The sequence below is a fragment of the Chlorocebus sabaeus genome, chromosome 20 (assembly GCF_047675955.1).
Source record: "Chlorocebus sabaeus isolate Y175 chromosome 20, mChlSab1.0.hap1, whole genome shotgun sequence".
Taxonomy (NCBI): Eukaryota; Metazoa; Chordata; class Mammalia; order Primates; family Cercopithecidae; genus Chlorocebus; species Chlorocebus sabaeus.
Window position 1 is genome coordinate 61,154,644 of NC_132923.1, and position 18,743 is coordinate 61,173,386.

An 18,743-nucleotide genomic window follows, 5' to 3' on the forward strand; every position below is an offset into this window, starting at 1 on the left:
AGGCCGAGGCGGGTGGATCACAAGGTCAGGAGATTGAGACCATCTTGGCTAACATGGTGAAACCCTGTCTCTATTAAAAATACAAAAAAGTTAGCCAGGCATGTTGGCACACGCCTGAAGTCCCAGCTACTCAGGAGACTGAGGCAGGAGAATCACTTGAACCCAGGAGGTGGAGGTTGCAGTGAGCCAAGATTGTGCCACTGCACTCCAATCTCGGTGAAAGAGCAAGACTCTGTCTCAGAAAAAGAAAATGAATCCCATCCTTTCTCATCTATGCAAACTCTTTATCTTTACTTCTGAATTGTTCTCTCTCTCTGTTTTTTACTTTTGGTTTTCCCAGTCTGCTGGATCATTCCCATTAGCAGGATCAACTTAACTGGCATTCAACCACTGTAGTTGCACACTTAATAATTTTATATTTAGATTTGTGTTTTGTAAATAAAGTATAATGAGACAATGAAGCATGCTATAGACTGATGTGGCCCCCCACTCCAAATTTATATATTGAAACCCTAATCTCCATTGTGATGCTATTTGGAGTTGGGGCCTTTGGGAAATAATTAGATTTAGATAAGATCATCAGAGTGAGGTCCCCATGATGAGATTAGTGTCTTTATAAAGACAGGAAGAAAGACCAGATCTTTCTCTCTCTACCATGTGAGGACATGAAAGAAGGCAGCTATCTGCAAGCCAGGAAAAGGACCCTCACCAGGCATCGAACTGGTTCGCACCTTGATCTTTAATTTCTTAGCCTCCCATCTCCCTCTCCAGGGGTTTAGATCATGGCCATCTTTAGGGATGACAAGAATAAATGTGGAGAATAAATATCCATTGTTTAACCCACTCAATCTATGGTATTTTGTTACAATAGCCTGAACTCACTAATACAGAGCATGTGCTTGGCTCTCACATGATTCTGTCTCTTGCTGCCTCCTCAGGATGGGTTCTTGGCTTCCTATTCTCCTGCCCAGCAACTTCTGCTGCCCTCTAACTCCAGAGTGGGCCTCAGTATAGGCTCCTAAAGGGTTAGAGTGGCATGTGCAATGTGTGTGCCAAGTCAGGGAGCAGACAGTGTACCCAAAGGAGTGTGACCGTAGTAGTTTTCTATTGCTGGTATAGCAAATTATCACAAATTTGGTGGCCTAAACAAAATTTTCTTATCTTAAACTTCTGTAAGTCAGAAGTTCAGCACAGGTCTCATGAGATGAAAATCAAGGTGTCAACAAAATTGAAGTGTCTCATGGCCCCCTTATTGCTACTTCACAGTCATCAGTGTTGCATCTCTTTGACTATCCTTCTGTAGTCCCATCTCCCTCTCCAAGGATTTAGATCATGGACATCTTTGGGGAACCATTATTCTGTTGACCGAGTCAGACCTCAGGCTTTCAAAGACATTCATGCTTTAATCCTTGGAATCTGGGAATATGTCATTTACATGGCAAAAGGGACTTTGCAGATGTGATTAAGATTGAGAACCTTGAGGTGGGGAGATTATTCTAAATTATCCTGGAGGGCTTGATCAAATTACAGGAGTCATTAAAAGCAGAAGAATGGGCAAAAGAGAGGGTCAGAGAGATACAATGTGAAAAGGACTCAAGCCACCATTTCTAGCTTTGAAGATGAAGGGAGAGGACTATAACACAAGGATTGTAGGCAGCTTCCAGAAGCTAGAAAAAGGCAAGGAAGTGGATTCCCTCCTAGTGCCTCCAAAATCACATGTAGCCCTGCCAAACCTTGTCTTAGCCTAGTGAGACCTGTGTTGAACTTCTACAAAACTGGAAGAAAAATTTGGTTTGATGTTTTAAGCACTAAGTTTGCAGTAATTTTTTATAGCGGCAATGGAAAACAAATACAGAAACATGAAGTAATAAAAAAATTAAAAATGCCATGACATTTAGAGCGAAAAAGACCGTAGAAGAAAGGAAAAAGCTTTCCGTTCTTCGAACAAGGGGTCCTGCATTTTCTTTTTGTGAGCCCCATAAATGATTTAGCTAGCCTTTTCCATTAGAATACAATTTTGCCTTAACAACTTCTATGTTAAAACTCTCCTTTGAATTCACATTCCTTTCCAGCTAACATCCTATTTCTTTGCTCTTTTTTAAAGCAAAACTGAATTTTTAATAGTTGCTATCTTCACATTCTCTCCTATTACTCTCTCTTGAATTCATTCCAGTAAAGCTTTTCCTTACCACTGTTCCACTGAAACTCCTCTCCCAAGGCCAACAATTACTTCCATATTGACAAATTTAATACTTATTTCTCATTACTCTCCTTTTAAAACTTCTCAGCAATTTTTTTAAATGTAAACTTTGATTTAACACAACATGCATGAAGAAACAGTGTACTTGGGGTAGGTGTTCAGCTTGATGGAATTTTTTTTGAAAGAATCACTGTTATAATAACTTTAATTTATCTTGCATTTTACAGAAGTCTATGAACGATTTTAAAAAAGCACCTCCTTACCTCATATCATGTTTCTCTGACAGTTGTTAAAGGAGACATCGAATATGTCAACAGCGTGTGCATCAGCGTCTTGCAAGAATTTCAGACCAAGCAACCACTCACCAAGAACCTGCCAGCTTTTTTATCTTGTGTTTTTTGTTTTTGTTTTTTTTTTTTTTTTTTTTTTTTTTTTTGAGGTGGAGTTTTGTTCTTGTTGCCCAGACTGGAGCGCAATGGCACGGTCCCGGCTCACTGCAACCTCTGCCTCCCAGGTTCAAGCAGTTCTCCTGCCTCAGCCTCCCGAGTAGCTGGGATTATAGGTGTGTGCCACCATGTTCAACTAATTTTTTTGTATTTTTAGTAGAAATGGGGTTTCACTATACTGGCCAGGCTGATCTTGAACTCCTGACCTCAGGTCATCTGCCCACCTCCCAGAGTGCTGGGATTACAGGTGTGAGCCACCACACCCAGCCTTATCTTGGTTTTAATACAACAAGATTAAGTGTATCCACTCTGATGGCAAACCTGTTGGGGCACAACTCCACAACATGCTTTGCAAAATCAGTGATTAGCAAATTAGTTAGCTTTGACACGGAACAGTGCTGGCTGCCCGCGACAGCCTAGAAGCCGGTTTTTATACTGGCAACAGAACATTTAAAATGACAAGTTTCACACTGTGGGAAATAGTATCGTGTGTCCTCCTATGGCATTTTGTGATCAGCATGTGTGACAAATGACACATTCCTTGATATATCTCCTCAAGACATTTTCTATCTGTTTCTGTTGGAATCTTCCTTTGATTACAAGTTGGTTATTACCATCTATGCAACCACTTGTACCCAATTCAGCCAACAAAATTGCAAGGAGATGTTTGGGCTGACAATGTAATAGTTTACAGATATCTGTAAAGTTGACAAAAGTTTTCTTGGTTCCAACTTGGACAACCTATGGAGTTTTCATGACAAATTTCCTTTTCTCCCCAGCAACCATGTCTTGATTCTTTTCCCTCGTGATGTTGAGCACTCGATTCAGCAGCTCCTCATGTGTGTAGTCTCTTTCTGAGCCTGCCTAAGCAGGGCCTATCTGATTACTGAATGAGATACCATCATCTTTTTTGCTGTCTTCATCTTCTAAAGCTTCATCTTCCTCTAGTATTTCATCCTCATCTGGGAACTTGACATTCTTTTTCTTCTTTTTATTGCCAAGCATAATGTCAAGGTCATCCTCTGCTTCAGCTAGTTCTTGGAACATTATTTTCAATCTTAGGATCCTTTACACATTCTTCATCTTCATCAATATCAAAGTTTTTTTCTTTTTCTTTTGATTAAAGAAGTTCAAGTCATCTAGATCATCAGAAGCATCTTTTTTCCTGCTGTCCTCTTCATCAGCTTCCAGATCCTTGTCCTTGGTTGCCTCTGGCTCCACTTCTTTTGTTTCCAAAGGCTAAATTTCCTCTGTTTGGGTATCCCCTTCCTCATCTAACATAAAAGGCTGCTTCTTCTTCTTTTTCTTCTTACTCATAGTTGGACAAAAAAACCATCTCATTCCCAGACATGGTTGCGGCTCAAGTGGGCTCGGCTTGGACGGGAAGTCAGACAGGACAGCCCCAGCCCCTGGCGGCAGCACTGCTTCTGCAGATACCTCTCCCACAAGCGCACTAGGCTTTGCGTCAGCGAAAGGGAAGGACATCCGGTCAGCCTCTCCTCCAAGCTTTGGAAATGTGCCTTCGCTGATGAAGTTCTACCAAAAGACCACATCCCTGTGATCAGACTACAGGTCAAGGAATAGAATTATTTCCAACTCCAGAAGTTCTTTCATGTCCCCTTTCAGTCACTACCCCAATCCAAGAGTAAATACTATCTTGACTTTTAACATTACTGATTGGTTTGGCCTGTTTTTGAGTGTTATTTAATTAAATTAATTAATTTAGTTATGAGTGAGTCTTGCTCTGTTGCCTGGGCTGGAGTGCTGTGGTGCAATCACAGCTCACTGCAGCCTCGATTCCCAAACTCAAATGATTCTCCTGCCTCAACCTCCAGAATGGTGTGTACTACAGACATGTGCCACCACACCTGGCTAATTTTTGTATTTTCTTTTTAGGGATGGGATTTTGCCGTGTTGCCCAGGCTGGTCTCAAACTCCTGGATTTCAAGTGATCCACTGCCTTGGCCTCCCAAAGTGCTGGGACTACAGGTGTGAGCCACCATGCCCAGCCCTGTTTCTGAGTTTTATATAAATATAACTCAGTGTATTCCCATCTGTGTTTGTGCTTTTATTCAACAATATGTTGGTGATATTCATGAGGTTTTTATGCATAGTTGTAGTTCATTCATTCTCATAACTGTATAGAATTCCATTGCACACATACACTGCAGTCTATCCATTGTACCGTTGATGGGCTATTTCCAATTTTTAGCTATTAAGGGTAGTTCTGATGTGAATATCCTTGTGCATGTCTTTTGGTGGGTATATAGTGGTATTGCCTTGTGGTTTTCAGTTGCATTTTCCTGAGGAATAATGAAGTCAAACTCCCTATTATATGTCAGTTGGCCATTTGGATGGCTTGTTTTGTGAGGGGTCTTTTTGAATCTTTTGTCATATCTATTGAATTGCCTGTCATTTCGTTACTGACTTGCAGGAACTCTTTACATACTCTTGAAACTTTCTTTTTTTTTGTTAGATATATACAATGAAAACAACTTCTCCTACTCTGTGGCTTACTTTTTTGTTGTCTTAATGATGTCACTTAGTAAACAGAAGTTCTTAATTTTAACAGAGTCCAACTTACCAATTTTTTTTGATGTTAAGAACTATTTGAATCCTATTGAGCTATTTGGTCTACCCAAAAAGCATAAATATTCTCCTTTATTTGAAAACATTTATACTTTTACCTTTCACATTTAGATGTGCAATCCATCTAGAAATAATTTTTGTGGATGGATAGGAGTCATGATTAATTTTTTCCAATTTGCATATCCAATTGGCCTAGCATCATTTATTGAAAACACCATGCTTTTACAAGAGCATTGCAATGTTGCTATTATCATAAATCATATACCCTATATGGGTGGGTCTGTTTCTATATTCTAGATTTTGTTTGTTGGTTAGTTTGCTTATCCATGGGTCAATACCACACTTTCTTAATTACTACAGTTTAGAATACATCATGTTATCTGGTTGGGTAAATCCTTCAAAATGTTCTTTATTATTTTTAGCCCTTTGTGGTTCCATGTATTTTAGAATAAGTTTGTCAATTTACACACACACTCCTGCTGGGATTTTGATTGAGATTGCATTGAATTCATAGATCAATCTGAGGAAAATTGAAATCTTTACAAAATTAAGTTTCTGAACTATGAGCATGATAAGTTCATTTGTTTATTTAGGTCTTCATTAATTTCATTCAATAATGTTTTATAGTGTGCAATGTAAAAAGACTTTCACATTTTTAATTAAATTTATTCCTAGATTGATGTTTTATTTGCATCTTTTCCTTGAAATACTTTTTGCACATGGTTTCTGGGGCATTACTCCCTCTTCCTCTCACTGCTTTTACCTTTGCTGATTCTTCCTCATCATGCAGAATTACAAATTTTTGACTTTGTCCAACATTGATGCTCTAACCAGATCTCTTGAATCAGATGGTTTACTCATCTCCCAGTTGCCATAAGTACCCTAGTTATAGGCTTATCCCTGTGACCTTTGGAGAATTGTTCTTGTCTAATTGGAGCCGCCTCCCAGGAAATGACTGGAAGTGTATTCCCCAGTCCTCCCCACTGTAGCCGATGACTGATTCAAGAGTATGAATGCCCAGCTTCCTTGCTTCAGTGTGGGTCAACTTAGCTCTCAGAGGCTCTAAGCCAACCATGCTCCAAGCAAGGATTAGGAGAAGGCTATATTTTATCTGAGACCATATTGTTACTCAGATTTCCCCCTTTTTCATTTTGTTTCCCTCATGGCCTTACAAGTTTTTCTTGAGGAGAGACTTCTCAGTAAATCAAGTGCCTCTAGTCCTTGTCTCAAGCTCTGCTTCCAGGGAAAATGATTTCACTCTGTAGCTTGTCTTTGCTCTATATTCATTTTCTAGATGATTTTATCTAGTACAGTGGTATTAAACACCATTTTTATGCTAACAACTTCAGAATTTATATTACCAGCCTTGACCCCTCCTCTGAGCTTTAGACTAAAACATCTCATTGCTATCATTTTCCTTTAGATGTCTAAAAGACCTGTCAAATTTTACAAATACGAAACTAAATTTTAAATTTTCCTCTCAGGCTAGGGGACATCCCAAATGCTGGTGGGACCTTGACCCTGCCTGGTGTCCAGGCTCCTGACACTGTCGCAAGAAGGAATTCAAGAACAAGTTGGAAAATAGTGAAAGAATGGAGATTTACTGAAAGCGAAAAGTGCACACTCAAGGAAAGGGGGTGCATGTGTATTCAAGAAAGTCACACCCGACAGGGTTTGGGGCCTCTACCTTTATGGGTTTCGTTTTTGTTGTTTGCTTTCTTCTTTTTTTAAAAAAAAATTATACAAGGTTTCACCATGTTGCCCACGCTGGTCTTAAACTCCTGATCTCAAGTGATCTGCCTGCTGCAGCCTCCCAAAGTGCTGGGATTACCAGCATGAGCCACTGCAACTGGCCTATGGGTTTCTTTAGCCAATGGGTGGAATATGCATGAAAATTCCTGCAAAAAAGTGAAGATTTCTCAGCACTATGGTGCCACATATTTTTACACCAGATATGGGTGTTCCTGAAAGTGTCATGGCCCTGGTGGGTATGTGATTTAGTATGTTAATGAGTGTATAATGAGGTCCTAGGTGAAACCTAGATCAAATGTAGCACTATGTTGAGTCCAGTCAGTCTTACCCAGCTTGGCCAACACTATGGATTTTCAGGGTCTTAACGCCTAGCATATGCAGCTACTTTGACAGCTTCCTTTCACTAGTCATGTGAAACTCCTGCTTGGATTATTCTGTTGTTCTACAGCCACCTTGTATTATTCTTGTCTCATTTTCCCCTCACAGAGATTTCCATCTGATATGGTTTGGCACTGTGTCCCCACCCAAGTCTCATCTCAAATTATAATCTCCGTATGTTAAAGGAGAGACCTGGTGGATCATGGGGGCAGTTTCTCCCATGCTGTTCTTGTGATAGTGAGGGGAGTTCTCATGAGATCTGATGGTTTTACAAGTATTTGGCAGTTCCCTGCCTCTGTCTCTCTTGCCTACCACCATGTAAGACATGCCTTGCTTCGCCTTCACCTTCTGCCGTGATTGTAAGTTTCCTGAGGCCTCACCAGTCATGCAGAACTGTGAGTCAGTTAAACGTCCTTTCTTTATAAATTACCCAGTCTCCAGTAGTATCTTTGTAGCAGTATGAGAAAGGAGTAAAACACCATTCCTTATTCTTAAGTGTTGATGAAGGAGGAGGTTAGTCTTCTATATCTACTTCCTGATGATTAGGGGTGTTGGCCCTGCCTGGAAAGGGAATGGGAGTCTCCAGCTGCCTAGTCTTAGGATTCCAGGGGTGAGTCATCAGGAGAGTCTGAATCTGAGGCAGGAATTGGTTAGAATCCTTGCATAACCAATATTTCGACATGGAACTGTTGCAACCTAAAAGACACAAACTTTACAAAGAGGCTAAACAAGCAAGGACCATAGATTAGTAGTAATAAGGTAGCTATTAAAGGTCCCAGGAAATGTAGGAACCAGATCACACTTGGTAGGTATTCTTTGACAGAGTCTCAGATGGTTTGAGTGGTGGGGTTATTGAAATGATGTAGCCAGGTAGCCTGTTGGTAAATCTTTTAAACTTGCAGTTCAATTAATCCTGAATTATTAATATAAGAACATCAGGTACGGTTTATTTCTGTGCAAACCCCTCTTTCTTCAGCTAGAAGATAAAGCTTCTTGTTATTTCCCTGACCATTTGAGTGGTTCATGGTGTGGCATTGTTAGGGCCTCATATACTGGGGGTTCCAAATCCTGCATAATCCTGCCATACCTAGAAAAGTTCTGAGTTGCTTCTTCATTTGTGGAGGTCACCCCTTTAAGACAGCCTCCTTTCACTCAACAGACAAGATCTGGTTTCCTAGGCTTGGGATGTACCCCAGATATTTTACTTCCAGTTTGGAAATCTGGGCCTTGGATGGAGAAACCCAATACCCTCTTTCTCCCAGGAAATTTAGGACTTGAATGGGATTCTTATCTGAGTCGTCTTTAGTGGGACTTCATACAAGGATGTCATCCCCATATTGGAATATGGCTCCATTTTCTAGCTCCAGGTTCCTTAATATTCATGCCAAGTCATTTTCAAACTAGTAAGGCCTATTCCTAAAGCTCTGAGGCAGTACCGTCCAGGTGTACTTCTGGGTAATACTAGTTTCAGGATTAGTCCACTCAAAAGCAAATACTGAGAGTCAGGGTGCAAAGCAATACAAAAGAAAACATTCTTAAGATCTAATACAGTAAACCAATTGGTGTCTCTCAGTATTTGGATAGGTATGGTATAAGGGTTAGCACCATAGGATGTGAGGGAATTACAGCCTCATTAATGGCTCATAAGTCTTGAACTAGATGAAATTCTTCATTTAATTTGTGAACAGAGAAGACAGGAGTATTACAAGGAGACTGACATAGAACCACGAGGCCATGTTTTATAAACTTCTCAATTAGAGATTGGAGTCCTTGCCTGGCTTCTGGTTTGAGGGGATATTGACACTTGTATGGGAAATTATTTTTGTCTTTTAATGAGGTGATCACTGACTGAGCATGTGTTGCTTTGCCATGGGGTTCTACGGTGCATATTTGTCCTTGTTCAGCTAGAAGATAAAGCCTTTTGTTATTTCCCTGACCATTTGAGTAGACACATACTTGTGGGTCTACTTGAGATCTTATTTTGTGAGAAATCAGTTTTTATTTTTTTAGGCTGGCTTAGAAAAACCAGGCATTGCCAGTAAGAATGGCTCCTCAGGGCCTGATAAATGTAAAGTGGCTTCAAGGATGGCTAGGAAGTCCCATCTCAATATAGGAGTAGGACATTCTCACTTAACTAGAAACTCATGAGTTACCATACAGTTTTCTATCCTGCAGTTCAAGGGTAAAGTACACAGTGGAGCTTCTGGAGGATAGGAGCCTACAGTGACCATTTAGGACAGAGCAACTGGCCCCCATGTCAATTAAGAAATATATTATTATTATTATTTATAGATGGAGTCTTGCCTTGTCACTCAGGCTGGAGTGCAGTGACACAATCTCAGTTCACTGCAACCTCTGCCTCCTGGGTTCAAGTGATTCTCCTGCCTCAGCCTCCCAAGTAGCTGGGATTATAAGTGTGCACCACATGCCCGTTAACTTTTGTATTTTTAGTAGAGATGGGGTTTCACTGTGTTGGCCAGGTTGGTCTCAAACTCCTGACCTCAACTGATCTGCCCACCTCAGCCTCCCAAAGTGCTGGGATTATAGACATGAGCCACTGCCTGGCCAGTAAATTAATATTTATACTTGCCACATCAAGAGTCACCCAGAGCTGCTCAACTGTGATGACCAGGCCTTTTGTGGGAGCTGCCAGGAACCCTGAGCCCTGTCAGTCCTCAGTTATGGTCATTTGGCATTGGGTGTTCTCCTCTCCCTTCGGAGCTGAGGGCAATCCCTTTTCCAATGATCTTCCTACTTGCAGTGAGGACAGGGTCTGGGTAGGGCTCCCCTGGCTGGAACAGTTCTTGCTCCAATGTTTCGGTTTCCCATGCTTGAAACAGCAATCCTTGCCGGCAGGTTTGCTGTTAGGCCCGTTTGGTCCATGGGTGAAGTGCCCCACCGGGTGACCCTGAGGTTGCAGGGTACCACTTACAGCAGCTGCTATCATTTGGGCCTGCTATCTATCCCACTGTCTGTTACCACTAGGTCCTTTCATCCTCTTCAGCCCTGTCCCTATTATTGAATATCCTGAAGGCCACATCAGGTACTTGATTAACATGCGTTGGGAATCCCAAAGCCAATTTCTGCAGTTTTCTCCTGATATCAGGTGCTGACTGGCTAATAAAGTATGTTGCTAGTAAAATTTGGCCAGCATCAGTCCTTGAGTAAATATTAGTATGCTTTCTCAGGACCTCCACGAGGCACCTCTAGAACAAAGCTGAGTTTTCATCCTTTCCTTGTTTCCTTTATTTTATCATAGTTCACAGGTTTAGTGGTATTTTTTTTTTTTTAATTCTCTCCAAAAACAAGTCACCATATGATTTCTTTTTCTTAGACCAGTCTGGCCCTGTTGGTAGTTCCAATTAGGGTCATTGTTAGGCACAGATGTGGTCCCTACAATGTACTGCTGAGTCCCCATACAACAAGATATCAGCATAAGCCTGAGTCTTCACCCTAATATGCTGCTTTTCCTTGAGGGATGTGACACATGGACAAGGTAATATGAATATCTCTCCAAGTTAACTCAAATGAGAGTGAGAGAGCCTGAGATTCCTCCATTAATTTAGTTGAATCCTTTGAAAATTGGCCCAACCTTTGCCTACATTGTGCTAGATCAGACATTGAAAATTGTGCATGCACCCAAATGGTCCCAGCATCTCTGTTGGTCACCTCCCTAAGTGGGAATAACTTAGAATGGTCACGAAGGTAGGAAGTGCCACTGTAGGTAACCCTGGCAGGACTCTGTTCCTTTGGTATGGAAGGGTGTATAGGTTGGTAAGGAGGTAGGCTAGTGGGAGTCTGGGGGCTGGAGATGGTGGAATTAGCAGAAGACAGAGGAGTCGAAGGTGGAGTTGGGTTGAGAGGGAGGTGTTGAGAGTACCAGAGCTGGGTCTGGGTTAGAATACAGAGAAAGGCTCTGGGGAGGTTCATTTCCCAAAAGGATATCCCAAAAGGATAACCATCTAGGATATCTGGTTCCCATTTGATTCCCCCAAAGGAGTATGAGCAAAGGTGCATTCCCATGAAGGACAAGGTTCTGATAAAAAGCCACGAAGGACTGTACATATGCTATTTCAGTCTTTTTCTTCTGGCATTTACAAAAGAGGTCTAATTGCAAGATGTATTAAAATTTAGGATCCTGTTCTCTGGCCATTGCACCACATTTTCTATAAGAGAGTTACCCATACCTTGACCTGCCATTCATATGACATAAAGAGAGTAGAAGAGGGGAAATAACAGTATGGTTCCCTCACAGAGAGACCAGTTCTGGCCTTTACAAAATGCTGGGTATATGAGTATGGCCCTTACAGTTTGCCAGCTCCATGGCCATTCCAGGGAGACAAATGTCCCTGTTTCCTTTGCTGGCTGCCTTGAAATCCAGGTGTTTCCCCAGAGCCCTAGCGTTGCTCAGGTGTTCACGGCCCCTGAGGCTTTGAAAATGGGAGGGCTTTTGAAGTCAAGAAGGATGAGTTGCAGACCTAATTTGAAAGCAGTGAGCATGCAATATCTATCTGAACACTTATTATCAAGTAAAACTTGGGAATAGAGATGATTCAGCACAGCCAATAAACAAGGACCTCGAAAGGACCTCTTAAGAACCACAGGCCTGGATTTAGCATTCCAGAGGGCAATATATAAGAGACCTATCTTGCTGTGTCCAAAAAGTTTACTGAGCTTTTGAGTGAAGTATGAAGAAGGAGCACAGAAGGAAAAATTGCGAAAGCAAGGTTTAAAGAAAGCTGGGAAAGAGAAAATAGTTCCCAGCTGGGGTCAGTGTCTTGCCACAACTGGTTCCTTGGGAAAATGGAAGACTCTTCTTGGGAAAAGTTATAGTGCTCCTAGGAGGCTAGCCAAGCACTGCACAGTACGAGACTTTACCCTACCACCTTCATTAGCCTCCTGTCAGGAAAGACTGTGGCATCTCAGAACTACTTGGTGTAGGTTGAAACCTTTCCACCTCCACTTGTCACTCATCAGGGCAAACAAGGTTTGCTCTCCAACCAGAAAGAGCAGAGGCACTATGACTGAGGGGATTCAAGCTGTAGTCAGTTCTGAGGAACAAGGAAGAAATTAGCAATGACTTCAGGGAATGAGAAGACTTTGACTAAGGTCAAAGTGAGACTTAACTGCTGCTGGTCCTAAAATGGGGGCAACAAGGCTCTTGGCTGGATGACCATAAAGGTGATACTAACAGGCTAGGGGAGGTCCCCAAATGCTCATAGGACCTCGACTCCTGCTGGTGTCCAGGATCTTGACACGACTGCAAGAAGGAATTCAAGGAAGAGTTGGAAAATAGTGAAAGTACAGAGATTTATTCCAAAGCAAAAAGTACACAAGAAAGGGAAGTGAGAGTGTCCTGGAGAGAGATTCACATCCAATGAGATTTGAGGCTTCTACCCTTATGGGTTTCTTTATCTAAGTGGTGAAATATTCATAAAGATTTCTGGAAAAGGCTGGGTGTGGTGGCTCATGCCTGTAATCCCAGCACTTTGGGAGGCTGAGGTGGGCGGATCACCTGAGGTCAGGAGTTTGAATCTAGCCTGGCCAACATGGTAAAACCCTGCCTTTACTAAAAATACAAAAATTAGCCAGGTGTGGTGGCGGGCACCTGTAATCCCAGGTACTTGGGAGGCTGAGGCAGGAGAATTGCTTGAACCCAGGAGGTGGAGGTTGAAGTGAGTGGAGATGGTGCCACTGCACTCCAGCCTAGGTTACAGAGTGAGACTCTATATGAAAAAAAAAAAAAGATTGCTGGAAAAAAGTTGAAGATTTTTCAGCACTATGGAGCCACTCACTTTTACAGGAGATATGGGTATTCCTGGAACTGTCATGGTGCTGGTGGGTGTGTGATTTAGTATGTTAATGAGTGTATAATGAGGTCCTAGGTGAAACCTAGGTCAAATTTAGCACCAGATTGGACCCAATCTGGGTCCAGTCAGTCTTAGGTTGGCACACATCCTGTTTTACAGACCCTAGCTTATGTAGCTCTTTCAAAAGTTTCCTTTTGCTAGTTATGTAAAATTCCTGCCTGGAATTCTCTATTCCTCTGCGACCACTCTGTATTATTACTGTGTCAAAAAGCATTAGTATTTACCACATTGTTCAGGTTAAACAACCTTAGAATCATCCTTGACCCTTCCCTTCCTCTCATATCTCAATCCATACAAAAAGTAAATCCAGTTTACTCTATTGTCCAAATACATCCATGTTCAGCAAATCCTGTTGACTGTACTATCCAAATATATCCTGAATCTGTCCACATGGTAGCTATCCACAGTCCTAGCAATTATCTTCTCTTCCCTTGTAGGGATGTGTTGTAACAGCTTCCAACTTCCTGAGTTCCTACTTCACTAGAGTTATCCTTTTAAAATGCAAATAATACATTTCACTCTTCTGCTGAAAACTCTTGAATTACTTCTCACCTCACTAAAAGCAAAACCAAAGTCCCTTCAATAATCTCTGTGATCCTGCAATATCTGACTCCTTCTTACCTCTTTGACCTCATTCCTTATGCTTCTTCCCATCATTTATGGTCTCCTTGCTGTTTCTCAAAAGGCCAAATACACTTCTGCTTCAGGGCTTCTGTACTTACTGACCTTTGCTAACAGGCTCTACTTCCAGATGTTGCAGTGTTTCATTCTCTTACTTCATCTAGGTCTCTGTGAAAATCTCATATTATTAAAGAGGGCTTCCATGACTATATTTATTTTTCAGCATTCCCCACTTACTCCTAATATTCCACCTTCTCTGCTTGTTTTATTATTCTTTGTGACATTGCTCACCCTCTGAAATATTCTTCATATACACACACGTGTGCAAGTGGCTACAAAAGGCATTATTTTGTTCACCTCTGATATGGTTTGGCTGTGTCCCCACCCAAATCTCACCTTGAATAGTAGTTCCCACAATCCCCACGTGTCATGGGAGGGACCTGGTGGGAGGTAATTGAATTATGGGGGTGGTTACCCTCATGCTGTTTTCATGATAGTGAGTGGGTTCTCATGAGATCTGATGGTTTCTTAAGGGACTTTCTCCCCCCTTCACTCAGCACTTCCCTCTCCTGCTACCATGTGGAAAGAACATGTTTGCTTCCCCTTCCACCATGATTGTACGTCATGGTGAGACTTCCCCAGCCATGTGGAACTGTGAGTCAATTAAACCTCTTTCCTTTGTAAAGTACCCAGTCTCAGGTATGTTTTTATTAGCTGTGTAAGAATGGACTAATAGAGTAAATTGGTATTGCAGAAGAGTGGAGTGCTGCTATAAGGATACCCAAAAATGTGGAAACAACTTTGGAACTGGGTAACAGACAGATGTTGGAACAGTTTGAAGGGCTCAGAAGAAGATACAAAAGTATCGGAAAGTTTGGAACTTCCCAGAGACTTGAAGGACTCAGAAGATTGGAAGATGTGGGAAAGTTTCGAACTTCCTAGAGACTTGTTGAATGTCTTTAACCAAAATGCTGATAGTGACATGGACCATGAAGTCCAGGCTGAGGTGGCCTCAGATGAAGATGAGGAACTTCTTGGGAACTGGAGCAAAGGTGCTCTTAATAGCATTCAGTTTTATATATTCACAAATTTATGGTTTGGAATTGAAACTTATACTTAAAAGGGAAGCAGAGCAGAAAAGTTCAGAAAATTTGCAACGTGATTATTCAATATAAAAGAAAAACCCATTTTCTGAGGAAAAATTCAAGCCAGCTGCAGAAATTTGCATAAGTAATGAGGATCCAAATGTTAATCTTCAAGACAATGGGGAAAATGTTACTAGGGCGTGTCCGAGGTCTTCACAGCAGCCCCTCCTATCACAAGCTGGGAGGCCTAGGAAAAGGAAAATGGTTTTGTGGACTAGGCCCAGTGCTTTGCTGCTTTGTGCAGTCTTGGGACTTGGTGCCCTGCATCCCTGCTGTGGCTAAAAGGGGCCACAGTACAGCTTAGGCCATTGCTTCAGAGAGTACAAGCCCCAAACCTTGGTGGCTTACAGGTGGTATTGGGCCTGCCAGTGCACAGAAGTCAAGAATTGAGGTTTGGGCAGCTCTGCCTAGATTTCAGAGGACGTATGGAAATGCCTGGATGTCTAGGCAGAGGTTTGCTGCAGGGGCGAAGCTCTCATGGAGAACCTCTTCTAGGTCAGTGTGGAAGTGAAATGTGGGGTCAGAGCCCCACACAGAATCCCCACTCGGGCACTGCCTAGTAGAGCTGTGAGAAGAGGACCACCATCCTTCAGACTCCAGAAGGGTAGAACCACCGACAGCTTGCACATGCATCTAGAAAAGCTGCAGACACTCAACACCAGCCTGTGAAAGCAGCCAGGAGTGGGGCAGTACTCTGCAGAGCCACAGAGGTGGAGCTGCCCAAGACCATGGGAACCCACCTCTTAACATCAGTGTGACGTGGATGTGAGACATGGAGTTAAAGGAGATCATTTCGGAACTTTAAGATTTGAATACACTGCTGGATTTCAGACTTGCATGGGGCCTGTAGCTCCTTTATTTTGTCCAATTTCTCCAATTTGAAATGGGTATATTTACCTAATGCTAGCATCCCCATTGTATCTAGGAAGTAACTAACTTGCTTTGATGTCATGGGCTCGTAGGTGGAAGGAACTTACCTTGTTTCAGTTGAGACTTTAGACTTTTGAGTTCATACTGAAATGAGTTAAAACTTTGGGAGACTGTTGGGAGGCATAATTGGCTTTTAAATGTGAGTACATGAGATTTTGGAGGGGCCAAGGATGCAATAATATGGTTTGGCTCCATGTCCCCAACCAGATCTCACTTTGAATTGTAATAATCCCGCGTCAAGAGTGGGGCCAGGTGGAGATAACTGAATCACAGGGCAATTTCCCCCATACTGTTCTCATGGTAATGAATAAGTCTCAGGAGATCTGATGGTTTTATAAATGGGTGTTCCTCTACACTTCTCTCTTGCCTGCCACCATGTAAGATGTACCTTTGCTTTTCCTTTTCCTTCCACCATAATTGTGAGGTCTTCCCAGCCGTGTGGAACTGAGTCTATTAAACCTTTCCTTTATAAATTTCCCAGTCTCACATATGTCTTTATTAGAAGCATAAGAACAAACTAGTACATAAATTTTGTCTTCTATAAGTATGGCTGCTTCTGCTCCTTTTTGTTTCCTGTTTGCATGGAATATCTTTTTCTATCCCTTTATTTTCAATCTATGTGTGTCTTTATAGGTGAAATGTGTTTCTGATAGGTAACAGATGATTGCAGTGAGTCTTTTTTTAATGCATTTAGTCACTCTATGTTTTTTGATTGGAGCATTTGTTCCATTTGCAGTTATTATTGGTAATTAAGGACTTACTCCTGCCATTTTGTTATTAGTTTTCCAGTTGTTTTGTGGTATTCTCTTCTTCCTTTCCTTCTTGTCTTCCTTTCAGTGAAGGTGTTTTTATCTGGTGATATGTTTTAACATATTGCTTTTTAAAATTCTTTGTATATCTGTTTTATGTTTCTTAATTTGAGGTTACCATGAGGCTTGCAAATAATATAAGCCGTCATTTTAAACTGATAACAACTTATCACTGATTGCATAAACAAATTCATAAACAAGCAAAGAGAAAACAAAAACTCAACACATTTTGTTGTTTCCATTTATATCTTATTATACTATCTATGTCTTGAAAAGTTTTTGTAGTTATTATTTTTGATAGGTTAAACTTTTAGCCCTTCTACTCAAGTAGTTTACATATCACAATTAGAGTGTTATAATATTTAGTGTTTTTTTCTTTTCTGTACTTACCATTACCAGTGAGTTTTGTATCTTTAGATGATTTTTTATTGCTCATTAATGTCCTTTTCTTTCAGATTGAAGAACTCTCTTTAGTATTTCTTTCAGGTGTTGATGAAATCCCTCAGCTTATGTTTAGCTGGGAAAGTCCTTAATTCTCCCTCATGTTCACCAGATATAATGTTCTAGGATTAACTTTTTTTTCCCAGCACTTTAAATATGTCATGCTGCTCTCTCCTGGCCTGTAAGGTTTCCACTGAAAAGTCTGCTGCCAGAAATACGGGAACTCCATTGTACATTACTTATTTGTTTTCTCTTGCTTTTAGAGTCCTTTCTTTTTCCTTGACCTTTGGGAGTTTGATTATTAAATGTCTTTAGGTACTCTTCTTTTGGTTGAATCTGCTTGGTATTCTATAACCTTCTTGTACTTGGATATTGATATCTTTCTCTAGGTTTGGGAAGTTCTCTGTTATTATCCCTTTGAATAAAATTTTAAGTTCCAGGGTATATGTGCAGGAAGTGCAGGTTTGTTACATAAGTAAATGTGTGCCATGGTGATTTGCTGCACCTCTCAACCTGTCACCTAGGTATAAAGCCCAGTATGCATTAGACATTTTTCCTGATGCTCCCCCTTCCAATATTTTTTTTCTGACAAGCCCCAGTGTGTGTTATTCTCCATCCTATGTTTCCATGTTTAGCTCCCACTTATAAGTGAGAACATGTGGTGTTTGGTTTTCTGTTCCTGCATTAGTTTGCTGAGAATAATGGCTTCCATCCATGTCACTGCAAAGGACATGATCTTGTTTCTTTTTATGGCTGCATCTGCGTAGTATTTCGTGGTCTATATGTACCACATTTTCTTTATCCAGTCTATCATTGATGGGCATTTGGGTTCATTCTGTGTCTTTGTGATTGTGAATAGTGCTGCAATGAACATATGTGTGCATGTATCTTTATAATAGAAACATTTCTATTCCATTGGGTATATAGCCAGTAATGGGATTGCTGCATCAAATGGTATTTCCAGCTCTAGTTCTTTGAGGAATTACCACACTGTCTTCTAGAATAGTTGAACTAATTTACATTCCCACCAACAATGTAAAAGCATTTCTATTTCTCTGCAGCCTTGCCAACATATGTTGTTTCTTGACTGTTTAATAATTGCCATTCTGACTGGCATGAGATGATATCTCATTGCAGTTTTGAATTGCATTTTTCTAATGATCAGTGATGTTCAGCTTTTTTTCATATATTTGTTAGCCACATGTATGTCTTCTTTTGAAAAGCATCTGTTCATGTTCTTTGCCCACTTTTAATGGAGTTGTTTGTTTTTTCTTGTAAATTTGTTTAAGTTCCTTGTAGATTCTGGATATTAGACCTTTGTTAGATGGATAGATTGCAAAATTTTTCTCTCATTCTATAGGTTGTCTGTTCACTCTGATGATAGTTTCTTTTGCTCTGCAGAATTTCTTTAATTAGATCCCGTTTGTCAATTTTTGCTTTTGTTGCAGTTGCTTTTGATGTTTTTGTATGAAATCTTTGCCGAGGGCTATGTCCTGAATGGTATTGCCTAGATATTCTTCTGGGATTTTAACTATAAGTTTTTGGTTTTACATTTAAGTATT

The 18,743-nt window shown here is 41.0% G+C and overlaps 1 protein-coding gene and 1 pseudogene across 4 annotated transcripts in view; one reads left to right on the forward strand and one right to left on the reverse strand.

Moving 5' to 3' along the window:
* The window catches only part of SLC44A5 (solute carrier family 44 member 5), a 550,857-nt gene that overhangs the window by 51,124 nt on the left and 480,990 nt on the right, over positions 1-18,743 (forward strand). The window contains exon 1 of one of the 4 annotated variants that reach the window (XM_038001855.2): positions 2,502-2,762. The exons of 2 other annotated variants lie outside the window; for them this stretch is intronic. The gene's annotated coding sequence lies outside the window, so the exon portion shown is untranslated. Of the gene's footprint in view, positions 1-2,501; positions 2,763-4,546; positions 4,636-18,743 lie in introns of those variants that run through there. One more of the 4 variants, XM_073007203.1, reaches the window with a different exon arrangement.
* Positions 2,916-4,071, reverse strand: LOC103225908 (eukaryotic translation initiation factor 2 subunit 2 pseudogene; annotated as a pseudogene).